Source organism: Callithrix jacchus, chromosome 6 (assembly GCF_049354715.1).
Source record: "Callithrix jacchus isolate 240 chromosome 6, calJac240_pri, whole genome shotgun sequence".
NCBI lineage: Eukaryota > Metazoa > Chordata > Mammalia > Primates > Cebidae > Callithrix > Callithrix jacchus.
In genome coordinates this window covers 88541961-88562910 of record NC_133507.1, presented here as the reverse complement: position 1 = coordinate 88562910, position 20950 = coordinate 88541961, and the positions used below count along the sequence as shown (strand labels likewise).

Genomic DNA, 20950 nt, shown 5'->3' with positions numbered 1-20950 from the left:
GCAATTTGTACTCACAAAATATCATATAAAACGGAGACAGAATTGAAAACTTGAAGAAGTACATTATCCCCAGGAAGAAGCTTTGCTCATTTATCATTTCTATCATAATGAACAAATGAAAAGTACCTTTGTAAACATTTCAAATCCAATTTGACATTTAATTTTCAGGGAGAAAGTAGGGATTTTTTTTCTGTAGTAATCTAAACACTGGTAGGTTTCTTGGGTTCTTTATGCAGTGATATAGAGAATTACAAGGGATTCAACATAGATCTGTTTGGAACTGCTTCTTTACCACAAAATAGACACACACACACACACACACACACACACAGACACACACAAACACAGATCAAGTAAAAATCCTGTCTTTTACTTAGCAAGAGACAAAGGGTACATATTCAGTGGAATAAAGCTGACACATTCAACATGGTTAACTGGAGTTTTTATTATCATTGGACTAATGCTTGGCAGTTGTGTGTTCTTTTCTGAAACTTCAGTAGAAATGCTCTATTTCATTTTAACCTGCCCTTGTTCAAAAGCCCGTTCAAATGAATCAGCAAGAGTTATTTCCTATACTACCTTATTAAGAAAGGAGAAAATTTTTATGTCTCCCTCATAAATGTAAAAGAAAGAGCCTAAATTATTGACATTTCCTTGCAGGCTCTATTATCTAAATCCTGCATGATCTTCATCCAATATCCCATGGGATACAAAAATTCACATCTTTTTTCCTCATCTCTAGACTTAGTGAGACATGAAGCAGATGGTTAGACTTTGGCTTTTTCAGGGATGATGTGAAATATCTTATCTATTATGCTATGTTTTAACCATTAAAAGCCCTTCAAATACTATAATTTCTTCATCTCAAGTTATTATTTTAATATTAAAATATATTTTCATTTATAATTCCTTTTTCCCTATTTTAAAAGTTTTTAAATGTATTTGTTTATTTAATACTCATTTACTGTACACCAAAGTAGGCATTAAGAATATAATGATGGAGACAACAGGGGTCTCATTCTACAAGCTGCTGATGGTTTGGTAAAGGGATGGACAAAAATAGAAATATTTACAATCAGGTGAGTTAGGTGCTAATATAGATGCATCTGGAGTGCTGTTGGAAGAGCAATGAAAATAGAACTCATACTGTGGACAGAGCCAGAGTTGGGAGTTCAGATAAGGAGAAGATGTGAAGAATATATGTTAATTGCCTACACAGCAGCAGTCTTTGCCATTTTGAAAAATACCACTTTCCACTATGGAGATAGGGAAGGGTGTATGCTTACTCTCCCCATATCTCTTACAGTTAGTACATGGACATGCAGCCTGTGTTGATGAATGACAACTGAGATGAAAAGTTATTTAGGACTGTCCCTAGAAAACGTTTCATTTTTACTAAAAAGAAAATAAAAGAAAAAAGAAAAGAAAGGCCAAGCCTGTGAAGAGAAGCTCTCCTGCATTGCTCTAGATTATGAGCATTTCAGGTCTGGAGCAGCCATAGCCATCTTGGGATTAGTAGGAGACTAAGTGATTAGTATGAGACTAAGCCAGAACATGAAGGCCAGCACAGTAAGGATGAGGAGGTGGAAAGTGATCAGCACTTGGGTGTTGGGTGATATTCATGATATCATTATTGCTTAGTCATTCTGTGTTGGGTGATCATGCTAACAATCAGAAGTAACTGACACAGTCATTAAAGAAGCATCCCCCAAAAGGTGTTTCTTCAGCATTTTAATAAAAGGATACAAGACTGTCAAGCTGAGTAGGCAAAGGACAGAATACCAAACGAAAGGGAGATCACAAAGGGGAAACATGGCATGTTAAGGGAATATTAAACAATAATTCATATTAGACTAAACTTAGGCTCAACAAAAATTTTGCTGTTGTTTTGAAACAGGGTCTTATTCTAGCCCACGCTGAAGTGTGGTGGCAAGATCGTAGCTCATTGCAACCTTCATCTTCCAGGCTCAAGGAATCCTTGTGTCAGCCTTTGGAGTAGCTAGGACTACAGGTGCCCACCACCATGCCAGGATATTAATTTTTTTTTTTTTTTTTAGTAGAGATGGGATCTCCCTATGTTGCCCAGGTTGGTCTTGAACTCCTGAGCTCAAGTGATCTGCTTGCCTTGACCTTCAAAAATACTGTGATTACAGGTGCGAGCCACTGAGCCTGGCCTGGACTAAAGTAAAAATAAGTTTAGAAATTAGGTTGAATAATTACTTTGTTTTGCTTGAATATAGGCAATATTTTAATGTGCTTTTTGTAACCATTCAGTTAGGCTATTTACTTTTCATTATTATAAGTTGGTAGATTTTGAAAATAACTTTTTGTGGGAGATACAATTATTAATACCTTAAGTAGTAATAATAGTTATTGAATGTTCATTATGTGCCACATGCTAAATTAAACAATTTGTGTATTTTATTTTATGCCTACAAAAATGTATTAAATGCATCTAACAAATCAGGTGAAACTGTTCAGAGGGTTAAATAACTTTTTCAATGCTACTCAACTAGCAAGATCAGGATATAAATACACATCTGACAAAAGGCCTGTTCTTGTAACCCTACATGAAATTTTTCTCAAGCTGGGTTCTACTGGCATTTTGAGTACAACAATTTTTGCAATGGGAATATATTTAGAACAACTCACCACTAGGTGTTACACAGCAGCATTGCCTTCAGTGATTGTAACAGCCCCTAACACCTCCACATGTACATGTGCCTGCACTGCAGATGCTGTACTAAAGACACCTGCTTGGAAACCATATAAACATTATTAATACTTAGCCTGCATGCAGCTATTGATATGTAGCACAAACCTTATACTTTCTAAACAGGTCTCAATGCTTTCCGCTTTTTAAATCTTTCCTACCTGCTCACTGATACTTAAAATTCCATTATGTGAGTCTCAGCTCTACCAAGGTGAAATGGTTTGGCTCTGTGTTCCCACCCTAATCTCATCTCAAATTGTAATCCCCATGTTCTAGGCAGGGACCTGCTGAGAGATGACTGTATCATGGGAATGGTTTCCCTGATGCTGTTCTCTGGATAGTGGGGGAGTTCTCACACGATCTGATGGTTTTTAAAGTGGAAATTTACCCTGTGAGCTTTCTCTCCTGCTGCCTTGTAAAGAAGGTGTTTTTTTCTCCTTTGCCTTTTGCGATGATTGTAAGTTTCCTGAAGTCTCCCCAAGCAGGCAGAACTGTGAGTCAATTAAACCTCTTTGTTTATAAATTACCCAGTCTCAAGGAGTTCCTTGTAGCCATGTGAAACAGGCTAATGCAAAAGGTAACAATGATCTCTGAAAAAAGTAAACCCTTCTATCATTTATTTACAACTTAGTGAATAACAGATCAAAGGAAAGAATTTATGGAGATGGGGCTATCATGGCAATATAGCACAGATAAAAAAAGACCAAACAGTAAAAACAAAGGAGTTTGGAGTACTAGAGGCCTACCCTTATGATTTTGTCAGGAGTCTCCTTCCCTAGTATTCTCCGGAATCAAAGGCATGGAGTAAATTAATTTCATTCCATTTATTTCAACTGCATTATCAAATAAATATTTAAAATGTATGAAAGCCCTCTAGAAAATAAAAAGATAGTGAGACAGTGGTTTTTCTAGACTGATTACTTTTTGTAGACATATATCTAAAATAAATTACCAAATGAGAATAGCATCTTTATTCATTTATGTGATGGGGGACAGAGGTCTTAGGTAGGTGGACCTATGTTATTTTAGTAGTTATGAAATATGAAGAAAAGCTCAATGGGTTTCCCAAACATAACCACAAGAAACACAGATAATTAAGTGCCCTCTACAGAAGACACATGTCATGATATTTAAAGTGAAATCTCATCTAAGTAATTATTACTTTATTAAAAGAAGAAGCCTAATGTAACATTTTAATATTAACATAAAATTAGAAAAGGTAGTCATGAGGGCCTAAAGGAATATAAATTAAACCTCATGTTTTCAGAAGTGACATAAATGCACATATTTTCTCTTATTATGCCAATGCTTGTTCATTTTTCCATAATAAAGAAATTATTGAGAAACAGTGTAATTCAACAACACACATATTAAGTCACATTATCAGGATATGAATTAGAGTGTTATGTTCAAATTTTGTGGATACTTTAATTACATATGTTGTATTTAGTTGAAATAAGGATATAGAAGACAATGAAAAAGAAAAAAATCGAATCCTCTGAAGTTGACCACTTCTAGATAATAGTTGCTATTGCAAAAATACTCAATATCTATTGTTCCGTATATTACCATTTTACTTAAAATATTTTAAATTTACCTTCATATAGGCAAATGTAGTTCTATATAATACATTTAATAAGAATATGATATATTATTATATGACTTTTCCAAACTTTTCAAAAGTTTTAAAAAATAGTTAATAGGTAAAATTAAAAGTTGTAATAACTCTGAAAGTAATCTTCAGTTGACTCACTTTAAAAATAAATTACTAATTGAGTAAAAGTGAGATTTTTCAAAAGAATTTATTTATAGAATTTTTATGCACTTAGACAAATTGCCATCCAAAGATAGAGTCAAAATTTATATTATAGCATTACTTTACTCTCAAACCTACATTATTTTTTAAAAATCTTTATCGGTCCAAGAGATTCTGTCATTTTAAATATGTCTGTTTCTGTCAACCTCAAACATTTTCTACCTGCTTTCTGATCATTTTTAAGGACATGCAAATTTTGAGAGAGCCAATTGATGAAAGATGCTAGGAAAAATTCTATGAGACCCAACTGTCCTTGTACATGCCATACACATAATCTTTTGTTTTTGAGAAAATTTAGATTTTAAATAAATATTAATCTCATTCTTAAAGCGCATTCTTAAAATACAGTATCCTTCCCAGAAAGATAGCTTCAGAGCTGCTCTAAGGCAGCTACATATACAATTTCATAATTAGAAGTTCTTGCCGGTTGCGGTGGCTCAAGCCTGTAATCCCAGCACTTTGGGAGGCCGAGGCGGGTGGATCACGAGGTCAAGAAATCGAGACCATCCTGGTCAACATGGTGAAAACCTGTCTCTACTAAAAATACAAAAAATTAGCTGGGCATGGTGGCGCGTGCCTGTAATCCCAGCTACTCAGGACGCTGAGGCAGGAGAATTGCCTGAACCCAGGAGGCAGAGGTTGCGGTGAGCTGAGATGGCACCATTGCACTCCAGCCTGGGTAACAAGAGCGAAACTGTCTCAAAAAAAAAAAGTTCTTTTGTTGAATTATCCTCCTAAATGCTCTTTTAATATGTGTGGCTAAGTTTTAGAAAAAGCTTTGCCCCTTTACTTCTGAAATAAATCTCGAATAGAGTTTTCCAAAATGTTTGAATATTAATTTTTTATATGAGTATCATACTCTTTCCCTGTAAACGTTTATGTTTTTTATATGGGAGGGGAAGTCAAAATACTTCCTCTGTTTGGAGGAAGCTCAGCCCTAGTTCTGTCTGCCCAGCCTTCATTATAAGGCCATTTAGAAAACCCTAGGTATGCTCCTTCTCATGTGACTAATGCCACACAGAAGAAATTGTACATGAGAAATCAGGAGAATTGCCAACAAAAGGCCACCCCTTCAACAGATGGTGGAGCATTATACAGCCAGTATTTAGATATTGACTGAGCATCAACTTTGATGGGAAATGAAAGGAGTATTTTTTTTTATTTGACACTTTGAAAATTCTACTGCATCAAAATTAATCTATTTAAGTGCAATCTAATTTAGGCACAGGAGGCACAGCAAATTTTGGCATATCCTGAACACAGAATTCATTTTTAGCATTCACCATACTTTCTTTAAAAATCCACATATGAAGATGACCGATCGATAACAGCTCAGGATGCAGCTCTCAGTCAAAGTGCAGAGAACTAGAGGACGCCACACTTTCAGACAAATTCTGGTCACTCATAGAGCAGAAGATCCCCAGTGGAGGAACTACATGGGTCGCCAGCACGACTCTTGTGGCCAGTGCAGCGGTTTTGCCGGCACCTCCGCACGGCAGCTCTCGGAGCAGAGTAAACAAGGCCGGCTCCCCTTCTGACCGAGGTTTGGAGGACCCACACGGGTCCCCAGCACGACTCCTGAGACCTGCGCAGCAGCTATGATGGCACCTCAGCGCGGCAGCTCTTGGCGCAGAGTAAACGAGACTGGTTCCCCTTCTGACAGAGGTTTGGAGCCCAGGGAAGGCAGAGTCGCCTGTTACAGACACAAGAAGGAAGCCAGACAGGAGAATCCTCGGCAGAAAAGCGCCATCAGTCTGCCCCGTTCTGGCCCTGGGAACTAACAACTTGGACGTCCAATCAAGAGACCTAATCTGAAAGTTGGTAATTTCAAAGACGACAGGAGGATAAATTTACAATGATGGGAAGAAACCAGCATAAAAAAGGCTGAGAATACTCAAAATCAGAACGCCTCTCTCTCTAAAGATGATCACAGTTCCACATCAACAACTGAACAAGGATTGATGGAGAACGAGCGCATCCCAATGACAGAATCACTCTTCAAGGAATGGATAATAAGAAACTTTGGTGAGTTAAAAGAACATGTTGTAGCCTAATGTAAAGAAACTAGGAACTTTGAAAAAAGGTTTGATGAAATCCTATTGAGAATAGACAACTTAGAGAGGAATATAAGTGAATTAATGGAACTGAAGAATACAATACAGGAACTCTGAGAAGTATGCACAGGTTTAAACACTCGAATTGTTCAAGCAGAAGAAAGGCTAACAGAGGTCAAAGTTCAACTTAATGAAAGAAAACAAGAAGACAAGATTAGAGATAGAAGGATAAAAGGGAATGAGCAACATCTCCAAGAAATGTGGGACTATGTGAAAAGACCAAATTTACGTTTGATAGGTGTACCTGAATGTGACGGAGAGAATGAATCCAAGCTGGAAAATACCCTTCAGGATATTATTCAGGAAAATTTTCCTGAACTAGCAAAGCAGGTCAATATTCAACCCCTGGTAATACAGAGAACATCACAAAGATATTCCTCAAGAAGAGCATCCCCAAGGCACATAATTGTTAGATTCACCAGGGTTGAAACGAAGGAGAAAATACTAAGGGCAGCCAGAGAGAAAGGTCAGGTTAATTACAAAGGGAAGCCTATCAGACTTAGAGCAGATCTCTCAGCAGACACTCTAGAAGCCAGAAGAGAGTGGGGGCCAGTATTCAACATCCTCAAAGAACAGAACCTTCAGCCCAGAATTTCATATCTAGCCAAACTAAGCTTCACAACTGAAGGAAAAATAAAATCTTTTATGAACAAGCAAGTACTCAGAGATTTTATTACCACCAGGCCTGCTTTACAAGAGCTTCTGAAAGAGGCATTACACAAAGAAAGAAACAACCAGTATTAGCCTTACTAAAAATATACCAAAAAGTAAAGAGCACCAACATAAAGAAGAATTTTCATCAACGAATGGATCAAACAACCAGTTAACATCAAATGGCAGTAACCCTAAATTTAAATCGACTAAATCCCCCAATCAAAAGACACAGCCAAAACCCAATGGCATGTTACATCCAGACCTGTTTCACATGCAAGGATACACAAAGACTCAAAACAACGGAATGGAGAAAGATTTACCAACCAAATGGAGAGCAAAAATAAATAAATAAAAAGCAGAAGTTGCAATTCTCATAGCGGATAAAATAGATTTTAAAGCAACAAAGATATAGTGGTAAAAGGATCAATACAACAACAAGAGCTAACGATCCTAACACCCAGATACATAGAGACTTAGATTCAATGAGACAGAAAATTAATAAGGATATCAAGGACTCGAACTCAGATCCGGAACAAGTAAACTTAATAAATATTTATAGAGCTCTCCACTTCAAATACATAAAATATACACTCTTGTCAATACCACATCACACCTACTCATAGGTTTAAATGAAACATTGATTGGCCATTATTAATACCCATTTTTTTTTTCAGAATAAAGCAATATTTCCGTTCACCCTCCCTCTCTCTCTTCTTTTTTCTTTCTCTCATTTACTCATTTTTTTTTTCCTTCTCTCAAAAAAAGAAATCAACTTGTAAACCTCTAGATCCAGGTCGGCAATGTCTCTCTCATTGCTTGAATTCCTTCCATCCCTTCCATCCCTTCCCTCCCTCCCTCCCTCCCCCACCTTCCTCCCTTCCTTCCTTCCTTCATCCCTTCCTTCCTTCCTCCCTTCCCTCCCTTCCTGCCTTTCTTCCTTCCTCCTTCCCTCCCTAAAAAAAAAAAAAATCCACATACACAAATAAAAAGTAAGTATTACTTAAAAACTACATGTATCTATGTACCTTATCTATCTATCTGTCTATATACTCATATCTTTATGTATAATCTTTAGGCATATGTTTATATACCTTTAAAGTTGTATCATAAAGTTGTATATACACATACATGAAAAGGTAACATCAAAGCTATCTGTCACCTTTGAATCAGTGTGGAATGTTTTCTATTTTCCTCAATTATCTAAAAACAAAATGTGCCAAAAATCTAGTTGGTTTCAATCTTTTTACTTGTAAAATTTGGATCCTAAGTCTTCTTATTTGAGTATTTATATATCTTCTTCAGAACTTAGTAAGCCATAAAAATTATTTCTAAAATTATATTATTATAAAGAATTAAAGTTTATTTTTCATAAAATAAGCCAAATCTGAAGATTTCTTGTAAATTGGATGTTCTTCTCTTTTGAGAAGTGGCTAGATATATTTTAAAAATCCACTGGTTGATTATCAAAGATCAATCTAGATGAATTATAAAATCTATATTCTATAGAATAGTAAGCTCTATGAATATGCTAAGACAAAATATGAGTATATGATACCTATAATATATATTTTGAGGGATTATCAGCAGATGATTAGGAAGGTAATTTTTAACAATTTTAACAATTCTTGCTTTGATTAATATTACCTATGAATAAAATCTGACTTCCATATAATTGAAGTACCTTGCACTATAATTAAATAAACTCTTGGAAGAAATTTAAATGTTTAAGTTACTGTAAAATGTATTTATTCATTTATTTTATTTTAATAGAGATAGGGTCTTGCTTTGTTACCTAAGCAGGAGTGCAGTGGCTCAAACAGAGCTCACTGTTGCTTCTACCTCCCAGGGTCCAGTGATCCTCCCACCTCACCCCCAAAAGAAGCTGGAACTATGGGTGCATGCCACCATGCTCGCCTAATTTTTCATTTTTTTGGTAGAGACAGGGTTTTGTCATATTGCCCAGACTGGTCTTAAACTCCTGAGTTCAAGTGATCTACCTCCCTTGGCCTCCCAAAGTGCCAGGATTGAAGGTGTGTGAGCCACTGAGCTTAACATAAAATATATTATATTAAAAATCCAATGGCTAGTAAGAGATCAGAACAAGTTCATATTTAGATAATAAAGATGATTATAAGTGCCATGTCACATTTCTGTTAAAATCATAACTCCCCAAACTATGTTCTACATCCAAGAAGACTAAATTAATTTTAATGTTTGCAAATTAAAAATACATATGTTAACAAAATATCTCATTATGTCTTTATCTAACTTATTACTATTCATTGTATGCATTTATGTTTTTGTTTCCCAAGGATATTTAGTGTTTCTTTGATCTAAAATGATAAACAAAATTATGTTAAATATTAGGTATCTTAAACATTTACAATACACATTTTAATTAATTATGGCAAAATTATGAAAAGCTACCAAAGGATCACATTTCTCTGTCATTATTTAAATGACAGCAGTGTGGTAATTCAATTTAAGATTACAAAAATTTAAATAAAGTAAATTTAAAATTTTTGATGGGTGGGTAGAATATAATAAATAATAGGAAGTTCAACCAAACTGTAAAATTTTACTCAATATAAAAAAAATACAGAAACTAAAGAGATGCAGAATAGATGTTAGGAGAATGGATATTTCTATAAAGAATGGAGAAAAGAATAAGTAATATTCTCAAGAGAATTGACTGAATAAGTAATATTCTCAAGAGAATTAACTCAGGATACCTCCCAAAATCATACCCTTTGGAGAAGTTTCTAACTTTTCTGTCTTTTAAGTGGGTTTCGCAGGATGCCTTCAATTTAGTCAAGGCAGATTGGACCAGGGATAGGCACATGACCCAAAGCAGCCAATGATGTGGTGTAATACAAAAACTCTGTCCCATAGGGATGACTGTATGCAATCAGTTGGATCTGGTAAGCAGTAGGATTAATCAGCAGTAAGTAATCAGTAGGATCACTCTTCCCTGTTATGGTAAGTTAACTGGTTAATCAGAATAATAAAAAGGGACTTTGAAAGTCTATAACTGGAATAAAAGCTATAAGATTTTTATTTTTTTTTAATTCATAGGGTAGATTTGGAATCAAATGGTAAAAGCATTTATTCAGTTATTTGCTAATAGTATCACTTTGGTCCAGCCATTGAACTTTGCCCATTCCAGTTCCCAGTTTGGGAACTGGGGAAGTAACAGTATCACATATCATTTTTGCAATAACTATAGCATAAGACACATAAAGCAAACATTACTATCAGCCAAGAGTAAGCAATCAATATATGTTAGCTATTTATATTTTTACTAACATTATTTTAGTACTAGATACCTAATGATTTTTTTGTCCTCAATTTCTTTCTATTCTGGGAGTTAACAAGACAGTCTGGACACTTCTGTGTTCCCACCAAATGTAATTTTATAATTGTTTCTGGATACTTTTAAGGCCTAGCTGCAAAATAAGATTCTTATTTCTCTCATTTCAACATGAACTTGAGCTAACTTGAGTGATCAAAAAAAAAAAAAAAAAACAAACAAAACTCTTTCTTATTCTAAAGAGTGTATAACTAATGCAAATATGAATTACAGGAAAAAATATTTAAGGATGAGATTTTCCAAAAAAAATTCTGCTGCTCCTATTCTGATTCTCTGACAAGGGACAAATTTGTGTCTAGCAGCATATTTTGTTGCTTCTGATTTGAAGATGGAAGTTGACTCAGAGATATTTAAAGTTTTTCTTAGCATGCTGATATTTGAAGATGAAAAATCTGGTGGATAATTGTGTTCAATGTTTTACTTTTGTAATGGATAAGTGGTAAGTTTGAGATTTCTGGACTCTAAAACAAGGAGGGACAGAGGAAAAGTCTGAACACCATGTGTTTTCTTCAGTGGCTTTATCTATTGTATGTTCTCCACCTCCCCCAATAAGATTTGGGTCATATACATGTTCACTTTTGAATCTTTTTTCTTACCTGAAACTATTTTCAATGAAGTCTTAAAAACTTTTCATAAGATCATATTTAATGCATGAATAATATCCTTTATTATGTCTAAACTAAATATTCAAGATTTCCACCCAATTTGACTGCAGACATTTTCTGTAGCTCAAAGATTTAGCATAAGGGCATGAGGAAAAGTGTATACTTTTAGATGGTTTAGGGGTTGTGTCAACTGTTGGGAAATGTGTGTAAATGCTCTCAACATAAAAGAATGAAAATAACACCACTGACAAAAGCAGCAAAATATTAGGTAATTATGTGCAGGGAAGATTAGAAGTAAAAATTTTTAACCAAAATCTGTATTTTACTTACATGTCTTCATTAAAAATCATGTTATAAGTTTAATGAACATCATAGTAAGTGCTCATCCTCTAAGGAAAACTGTAACCTTGGGAATTTCTCCTTAAGCTGAGAAATTAACTTAATCGAAGAAATTACAATTAATAGAAGAAAACAGAATAAAAATACAGCATTTGGTAACAGGAGTCACTCCCATTGGAAATCCACATTTCTGGTAGCCTGCATTACTTGCCTTGCCTAATTTTTACAATTTCTAACCTCATCAACTCTCACCGTTCTTATTTACTATATGAAACAATTTTTAGCATTTGAGGAACCTAAAAGTAAATTGAATCTATGAAATAATACCTAAACCCTGGAAGAGACAAATCATCATTCCTTTTCTCAGCATATCACCCAACACAGAACACATTCCAAGAATCCTTATATATACATATAAAGTATTTTTATTATCTATTTTAAAATATTTACTATTTCAGCAACTTGCAATGGGAAATAAAGCTAAAAGTGTTTCTCTTAACTTACTCCTAACTGGTGCCTCAAATAGCTCTTTCAGTGGGACATTCTATAATTTTAATGTAGATAACACCTGCACTAGTGATTCATTAGTTTAAATAAGTATAAAAATGTAAACCCAGTGGATTTTTACATTTAAATACATTTTAAAATCAAGAATTTAATCCATTTGACCTCTTGAAAGTTTGGTGTAACTGAAAACAGAAAGGAAAACTGTAAGTTAGCAGACAAGATGCTGGGTCTCAAACTGATCTCTGATGCTTTCTCCTCCACAAGGACTCTAAGGATTTGGTCCTGATATATGTCATCTAGAAAGACGAGCATAGCTAAGTCCATCTTTAAAATTCTCCTAATGCTCCTGTAGTTTGACTGTTGTAGATATATACACAGAATGAATACTCAGGGTTTGATACTTTTCTTTTGAAATTCCCTTTAGTGAAAATTTGCTAGATTAGTTTTATTTAAATACATTAATTTTATTACTTAATAGCCTTATCTTGCCTTTGAACAACTTACTTTACCTACTTCATTTATCCAACTTTGCTCTCCAAGTTATTTTTGTTAATTTTGAAAAAAAATTAATTTGCACATCCAAGGACTAAAAAATAGTCACTGCTTTTTATATATAAAATAATTTGAATATAAATTATATCTCAGCAAAGCTAACTTTAAAATAATATAACAAAAGTTTTCAACTCAATTTTCAGATCTTTTTTGTAGACATAGTATTTTGAAAAATTAATTTTTGGAATGATGAGATGAATCCTGAGGTGACTTCTTCAAAGTATACTATCTACACCTGGGATATATTTGAAATCATTTAAGTTGGGCAATGATTTGCATGTGATTTGATCTTTTTTCCTCTTTCAAACCCATTACTAATTTCAGAGGTTTCTAAGTAAAAACCATTTGTGTTGGCATGTAACAAATCTGGTTTACACATAGAAAACCCCTACAATTATGTATCATTATATATTATAATATATTATAGTATTGAGACTTTTTCCTTTCAGAAAACATTTCTTGATTAGTAATCTAATGGAGATCCTTATTTGGTTCTTCTTCAGCTCCTCAAAACCAAAGGAAGAATATTTTGAGGAGTGATATTTCAAACCTGTTTTCTCATGGAAATCTGTGATGCCTCAAAATCAATAGTTAACTAAGGTGGGTTTGGGATCCTCTGCATTAGAGTCAGCTTGAATAGAGGTTAAGCAAAAGCAATTCCCGGTTCCTGATTAGCATCTCTGGTGGGTAGGGTCATGAAATCACAATTTTATAAAGCTCCTCAGGTAATCTCCAGGCACATTGAAGTTTGAGGACCTCTAACACAGAGTGTGTGTGCTTCTTTGTTAATATTAATATTTTTATGTAATTTAGACCTTAAATTAAAAGATCCCTCTTCTTCATTATATTTTAAGTAATTTAACACATATCTTACAGCAAGCACTGTATCCTCAATTTGAAATGTCTAGATCTCTTGTTAATGTAAGATCCTAATAATGGACTTATATGTCCAACTGGGTTATTGTGGTGTGCCTAACCTTTCATAATTGACTTTTTTTCCACATGTTCCTTTAGAGATGGCATTCTGTCATCAGTTCCTACCAAGAGGACATCCCAGTGTTGTGGGCTCTGGCTTAGTACTGTTTTTTGGGCATTCTTTAAGGGAAATAATAGAAAATTACAAACGTAAAATTAACTAAACAATTGGATATTTATTTAAAATGTGAAAGAAATTACAACATAATTACAAAATTTTAAATGTTGACAACTATATAAAATGCCAGTTAAAAAATTAAAATGTTTTTATTGATTAACTTACATACCTCTATAACATCTTTTTCCTACAGCTACTTTAATTAGAGATAAAATTATATATGATATATAAATATGCATATAATTCATATATAGTATATAAAAATACTTTTTGTATTTATATGTTATATACTAAAATTGAATTATATATACACATATCTTTTATATATGTATATATATTACCTATATGTTGATTATTATTTTGCTCTTGTAGGCCAGGCTGAAGTGCAATGGTGCAAGTACAGCTCATTGCAGCATCAAATGCCTGGGCTCTAGTCAGCCTCCCACATCAGCCTCCTGAGTAGCTGGGACTACAGATGCATGTCACCACACCTGGCTAATTATTATTTTTTTATTGTTTGTAGAAATGGGATCTTGTTATATTTCTGAGGCAAGTTTCGAATTCCTGGCCTCAAGTAATCCTTCCATGTTGGCCTCCCACAATGCTGCGATTACAGGGGTGAGCACCTACACTTGATACAAATTCCTTTAACTATGATTTCTACAGAGAGAACAGAAAGTTAACCCAGTCTTTTCCCTTAAATATTTGGTAAAATATTTGTGTTAACATCATTAGCTTAGAAAAGTTTTTTTTCATTTTCTTTTTCTTTTTTTTTGATTCATGACTTGTTATTGAATGCGACAGGGAAAGTACATGGTTGTCATATTTGGGGAAACCTCTATATAGGTTTGTTTCATATATAAGTTGCAATAATTGAAATAATTCTCTGCAGACTAACTTCTAGCTTCTCTTTACAAATATTTTTTCTTTACTGTCTACATACTTCAAATGTCATTCAGCACATTCATACTGTGACATGACCTCTGGTCTTGCGCCTATGTGTTCTGGTGTTGGGTATGCCAATGCAAAGAGTAGAAGCCAAAAATATACTATAAGTGTACGACCTAGTGATTATGAATAACTTAACTATACATAGAAGTAACTATGAATCATATAAATTGTCAGATTAAACATGAATTGAAAATATTATGCATTTATTTTCCTCAAACCAGACTCCAAAAATGCCCATCGTCTTTCAATACCTGGCTCATTCTCATCTCTATTCAGCCTTTCTCAGTAATAGGCACCACAGTTCACCCTTTTACTCAAACTTTGTTTCCACAATTATAACTATATCCACTTGATTGAGTTTCACAGAGATAGAAACAAGAAAAGAAATTTTGGTGATTGATATTCACCATATAATTAGAGACCTGAGACTCTTTTTAACCTCTTCTTCTCAATCAATTCATACATCCCATGAGTCATTAAATTATGGCTATTGTATACCCCATTTCCTAACTACCACTAGAATCTTGTCTCTTCTTTTATTGCAATTGGCACTTCCACAGTCTAGCCATAAGCATCGCCTGCCTGGAGCCCCATTGCAGCCTCCTTTTGCATTAAGTCTTGTGCGTCTCCAATTCATTATCTGGAGTCTTATTCAGTTTTAGAGTACACATTTTAAATATCTTCTTAAATCCTTCAAAAACTTAGAAATACCATAAAATGTTCAGTTGCAGTAAATGATGCAAAAGCCCTCTGACTAAGCCCGTATCCACTATTCCCAATTCTTCCCTGCAGGGATTGCCTCCAAATTGACTTATTTTTGGTCTTTTACTACATCATGGATTTGCTCGCCTCAGTGCCTTGATAGATTCTGTACCTTCTGTTTAGATGACTCTTTTCACCTCATTATTTTCTTTTACCAGATCTATGCTATGTCTCCATTTAAAAGTCAGTTCTGGGAGATCTGACTTCTGTATTTTTCAATGGCTCTCTGTATTTCTGCTCTCACAATTCAAATCATGGTTTACTTTCACTCAATTTTCAATTGTCTACCTTTCTTCCCTAAAACACAATCCTAAGTGAAGGGAGAAACTATGTCTTTTTCATCATTCTATACTGAATATATAAAACTCAGTAAGGTTTTGAATAAAGAAGCTGAAATAATAATAATAAATGGAATCAGACATTTGGGCATTTTTATGGCTCCAGTAAATTATTTAAATTTTCCATAAATCAGTTTTGTCATGTATAAAATAGGAATAGTATGCTTTGTCATTGTGTTGAGAAAATCATGTAGTATTATATAGAAATTATTATCATGGTCTGTGGCATGCAAAGTGGGGGCACTCAAAAATTACTATTATTGTTATAGAATAAAAAATTGGGGCTTCTCTTCAGTTCTTTCAAGGATATTGACTTTGCTTAGCTAAAAACAGCACCAGTGATCTCACTGCTCAAGACACACTGTTTAAGAAATCCCAGCTCTTCTCATTTTGTTCTCTAGTTCAATAACTTTCTACACTGGAAATTCTGGTCAATGGTCATTCTGATAGTACTGGGAGCTTGACCTGTGGTAAAGACCTATTCTACATTTACACTGTAATATTCTTTTCTCATTCTCACATATCCTTCTATTCTTGACCAGGATTTTCTTTTTCACATTCTTTATACAAGAAATAACAGCCTTTGGTGAGAATATAGCAGGAAGGACTATCACTCAATTTTTAAAAAATCTTTCTTCTCAGGTTCATTTATTTATTTTTCTTAAGAACTTTGTACAATTATGGTTTCTTAAATCAAATTCAGACATTAAAATTTACCTTGAAAATTGGTCCACTTGGTAGGCAATAATTATCCTCCCTCTCTCTCTTTCACAAACATATGCATGCAATTTGTTAAGTGAACAGAACAAATGAACATAAGTAGGCAGAAATAGCAGTATATAAATTGAGGCAAATAAACTGCAATATCATCTTCCACAAAAACACCTATTTTCCCTGGTTCAAATTGTCTTTAGGTGAGCTTGAAACATTTGTCCTGTTAACAAAGATTACTGTGATGAACATTTTGACTATGCATTCAAACAGTTCAATCATCCTGTTATCACCAGTCTCCTAAGCCGAATCACAGTCACAGAGACATTCTAATGCTGTGGAAAAGAATCATCAGTCTAATTTTCAAAAACTTATTGAAGATAAATAATAATAAAGATGTAAGTTATATATCAGCTGTCATGAATTATTTTTTGTCCTAACTCCATGAAACCAAATCAAGCATTTACATGGAAACCAACAGAATGGGAAAAAGTTTTTGCAATCTGCCCATCTGACAAAGGGCTAATATCCAGAATCTACAAAGAACTAAAACAGATCTGCAAGAAAAAAACAACAACAAAAAAACATTCAAAAGTGGGCAAAGAATTTGAACAGACATTGTAAAAAAGAAGACATATATGAGGCCAACAAATATATGAAAAAATGCTAATCATCACTGGTCATTAGAGAAATGCAAATCAAAACCACATTGAGATACCATCTCATGCCAGTTAGAATGGCAATCATTAAAAAACCTGGAGACAACAGATGCTGGAGAGGATGTGGAGAAAAAGGAACACTTTTACACTGTCGGTGGGAGTGTAAATTAGTTCAACCATTATGGAAGACAGTGTGGCAATTGCTCAAGGATCTAGAAATAGAAATTCCATTTGACCCAGCAATCCCATTACTGGGTATATACCCAAATGATTATAAATCATTCTACTATAAGGACACATGCACACGAATGTTCATTGCAGCACTGTTTACAATAGCAAAGACCTGGAACCAACCCAAATGCCCATTGATGATAGACTAGACAGGGAAAATGTGGCACAATACACCATGGAATACTATGCAGCCATAAAAAATGACAATTTCATGTCCTTTGTATGGACATGTATGAATCTGGAAACCATCATTCTCAGCAAACAGACAATAACAGAACACCAAACACTGCATGTTTTCCTCATAGGCAGTTGATGAACAATGAGAACACAAGGACACAGGAAGGGGAACATCTCACATGTGGTAGATTAGGAGGTCAGGGGGCCAGGCGAGGGGAGGGACAGCATGGGGCAGTAGGGTTGGGGAGGGATAACACCAGGAGAAATGCCTGATGTAGGCTATGGGGGGATGGAGACAGCAAACCACCTCAGCATATGTGTACCTATGCAACAATCATGCAGAATGAGCTCATGTACCCCAGAGCTAAAAGTACAATTAAAAAAAAAAAGATTGTAGAAAGGAGGTCTCAATTATTTTTTCAAATTAAAACTCTTTGTTTCACAAAATGAAGCAGGTATAGTCTATAAGTTGTACATTGCATTGAATTACTCACGGAACAAAATACTGTATTATTTTTTCATTATCTCAAAATTCTACATCAAATTCTCTATATTTTATTTTGTTACTAATAAAATACTATGTTTCATTTCAATTGCCTTTCTCTATATATAGGGAGCAATTTTCTCCCTAAGAGGAAAATATGATGTTTGGAAGTAAAAGGAAGGAATATTATACTAAGATATGTAGAATCGCAGTTTTTAGAATGAGATTTCTTGATGATTATTATTTTTGTGTAATTGCCGTTATATCAGATGAACTGATTTCACTAAAATAATTTAATAAATAGTTAATTTCTTAGTAGACTCTACAATACAAAGTATATAATTTCTTTCTTTCTTAAAGTATTAAATATTTTGATTAAACTATAAAAGAAATCAGGTTGGACATTAATCCCACCACTTAAACTTGCTAGGAAAAAAAGATTTGTCCGACTTAGAATATTTCATTAATTTCATGTCAGTTCTTTGTCATTGTATTCTCATCAATAACACAGCAAAACAAGGATTGTGAATGTATTTGGGGCTCATGAGGAATTAATTCCACATGCAATTTGAGTATTGTAGGGAAAATATTTCAAAATTATTTCAGAGTAAAACAGTGACAGAGTGATAGGAATACTATTTTCGTTAATTAATAAACAATTGTATAGCTTCTTGGAGTCAAGTCTTGCCCTAAGTTTATCCAAACATGAATAACCTCAAGACAATAACCATCTAGCAACGAGATGAAGCATAAATTAAAAATTACAATGCGTATTGCCAAGAGCGAGTCATTCGCCTAGAAATGATGCTCTTATAGCTCCAGCTTCTAACTCACAAACAACATTCAATAAGTAGCTGATGATTGTTTTATGAGAAGTATGTACAAAAAACTAAGGGAATAGAGATGACTGTACCCTTTCTTTCTTTCAAGGGTAGAAAAAGGCAAAATGAAACAAGGAAAGACCTAAGAAAAAACATCTCTGAGCACAGCTTGAAGGATGAAGATGGATTTTCTAGGTATAAAAGGGAATGATAGAAAAGGTAAAACTTACCACTTGAAGATTAGGAAAAGTAAAGGGCATTTCGGAAATAAGAAACAGTATAAACAAAGGCACATAGGGAAAAACTGAACAGTCTCTCCAGTGAGTAGTGCAAAACGATGTGATTATAAGCCTGTCTGGTAGGAAGGTCAAAACTGTGGATGGACACTCATGGTACTGTTATGTTTTGAAGGGCTGCATTTGACGTGCTCACATGTTTTGGACTTTATTTCATCAGTTGAAGGGAGACACTGAATATTTTAAAGTTAGTTTAAAACAATATTTTAAAGCAGCAGCGTCTTGCTATGCTACAAAAGAACGTAATGAACACTTCAGAGAATTATTAAGAAATTGAAGATATTGAGGAAAATAGGCAGACTAATTAAGAAGATATTACAATACGTTCTCAGCCATGTAGTAAAGAGATCCTAAACTCAAACTGTGAAAGAAAAGGAGAGAGAGGAACAAAGTGGCTATTTCAGAGGTGAAACTGATGGGACCCCACAGATCGATATAAAAACTTTGCAGAAAATTAAATAGTTTCTGGTGCAGGTGTTTTTCTGAGTGGATGTACCAATAAATAAGGTAGCAAAGGAAAATAAATTTTCAATTGGAAAGCTAATGTGTTCTGTTTTGAGCACATGTTATTGAAGGCAATGATATGAGATTCTAAGATTGATGTTCAAAATCAGTTAGAAATGTGATTTTAGGAAGAAGGCACATGTACAGGGCCACCATGGAGGCTTATAGTGTCCAGTTTTGCAGATAGGGTAAGGAGGATTGGCATCAGAAGTTTCATCAGAAGTTGGAAAGGAAGTAACTGGAAAACTTTTCAATGACTATGATGAAGAAAAAAGGAAGAACTCTATTTACAGTACCCTAAGAAAGTGAACTCAAGAAGCAATTTAGAATGATATTTCCAGAATCAAAGAAAAAAGTACAGAGTGAATAAAACAGATTGAGGTGAAGGGGCTGTATTTATTGTTATATTTGTGGATTTTTGCAGAATATACAAAGAAAAGAGACCTTGGGCTTTGGATATAAAGCCAAGGATGTGTAAAGATCAATTGATAATTTATAGAGGAATCTCATAAGGGAGTTAATAAATAGAAACAGTGTTACCACACTATTGCTTTAATCAGTTCATAAAAAATGGTTATCTGATTATCCACATGATAAGTCAAAGCAATGTACACATTAAATTGGGTCAGCAAAATATATTAACTTTGGAACAACGTGTACATTAACTGAACTTGTGGGACACAAAATTATTGATTTCTCAAGGTTGGATGACCTGTACCGATATAAATCAATCACCTTTTATAGGTCCAGGATGGAAATACTTGTGTGGGTGTCAGCCAGGCAGTAAACACAGAGCAGTGTTATCATTGGTAAATCAAATCATTTAGCCTGAATCAGTTCCACTATCCCCGTCAACTCCAGTGTGGACAAAGGCCTTATCACATATTCTGTATAATATTCTCATGGATTTGCACAGAAATTCTTAACCCAAATGAAAGACACTCAATCATATTAAAGACTGTCAGGAGGTGGTGGGGGGACAGGAGGGCAGCATTTAATATATAATTGAAAAAAATTTGCCTAGAAAGCGAGAAAAAGACACAAATAGGAAGAGATCTTGGAAAAGTGAAGCAGTATAACATAATTTACGGTATACGGATTAAAGTCTGTTACTTCAGTTTTGTAGCTAAGCATTTTATTTACCTCATCTTTTGCAGTAATATTTAACAGAAGCTTATTTTTAAAAACAAATTTAGAACATTATTGAAAGGAAGCTAAGATTTATCAATTTAAAAAAGGTATTACATGGCTAT

The 20950-nt window shown here is 34.2% G+C and overlaps 1 protein-coding gene and 1 long non-coding RNA gene across 6 annotated transcripts in view; one reads left to right on the top strand and one right to left on the bottom strand.

Moving 5' to 3' along the window:
* Positions 1 to 20950, bottom strand: part of LRP1B (LDL receptor related protein 1B) — a 1941900-nt gene that overhangs the window by 1614529 nt on the left and 306421 nt on the right. The window lies entirely within an intron of this gene.
* LOC118154766 (uncharacterized) overlaps positions 1 to 20950 on the top strand; it is a 114534-nt gene that overhangs the window by 88393 nt on the left and 5191 nt on the right. The window contains exons 4-5 of one of the 2 annotated variants that reach the window (XR_013518955.1): positions 14287 to 14381; positions 19007 to 19116. This is a non-coding gene — a long non-coding RNA (uncharacterized LOC118154766). Of the gene's footprint in view, positions 1 to 14286; positions 14382 to 19006; positions 19117 to 20950 lie in introns of those variants that run through there. The other variant, XR_004745026.3, reaches the window with a different exon arrangement.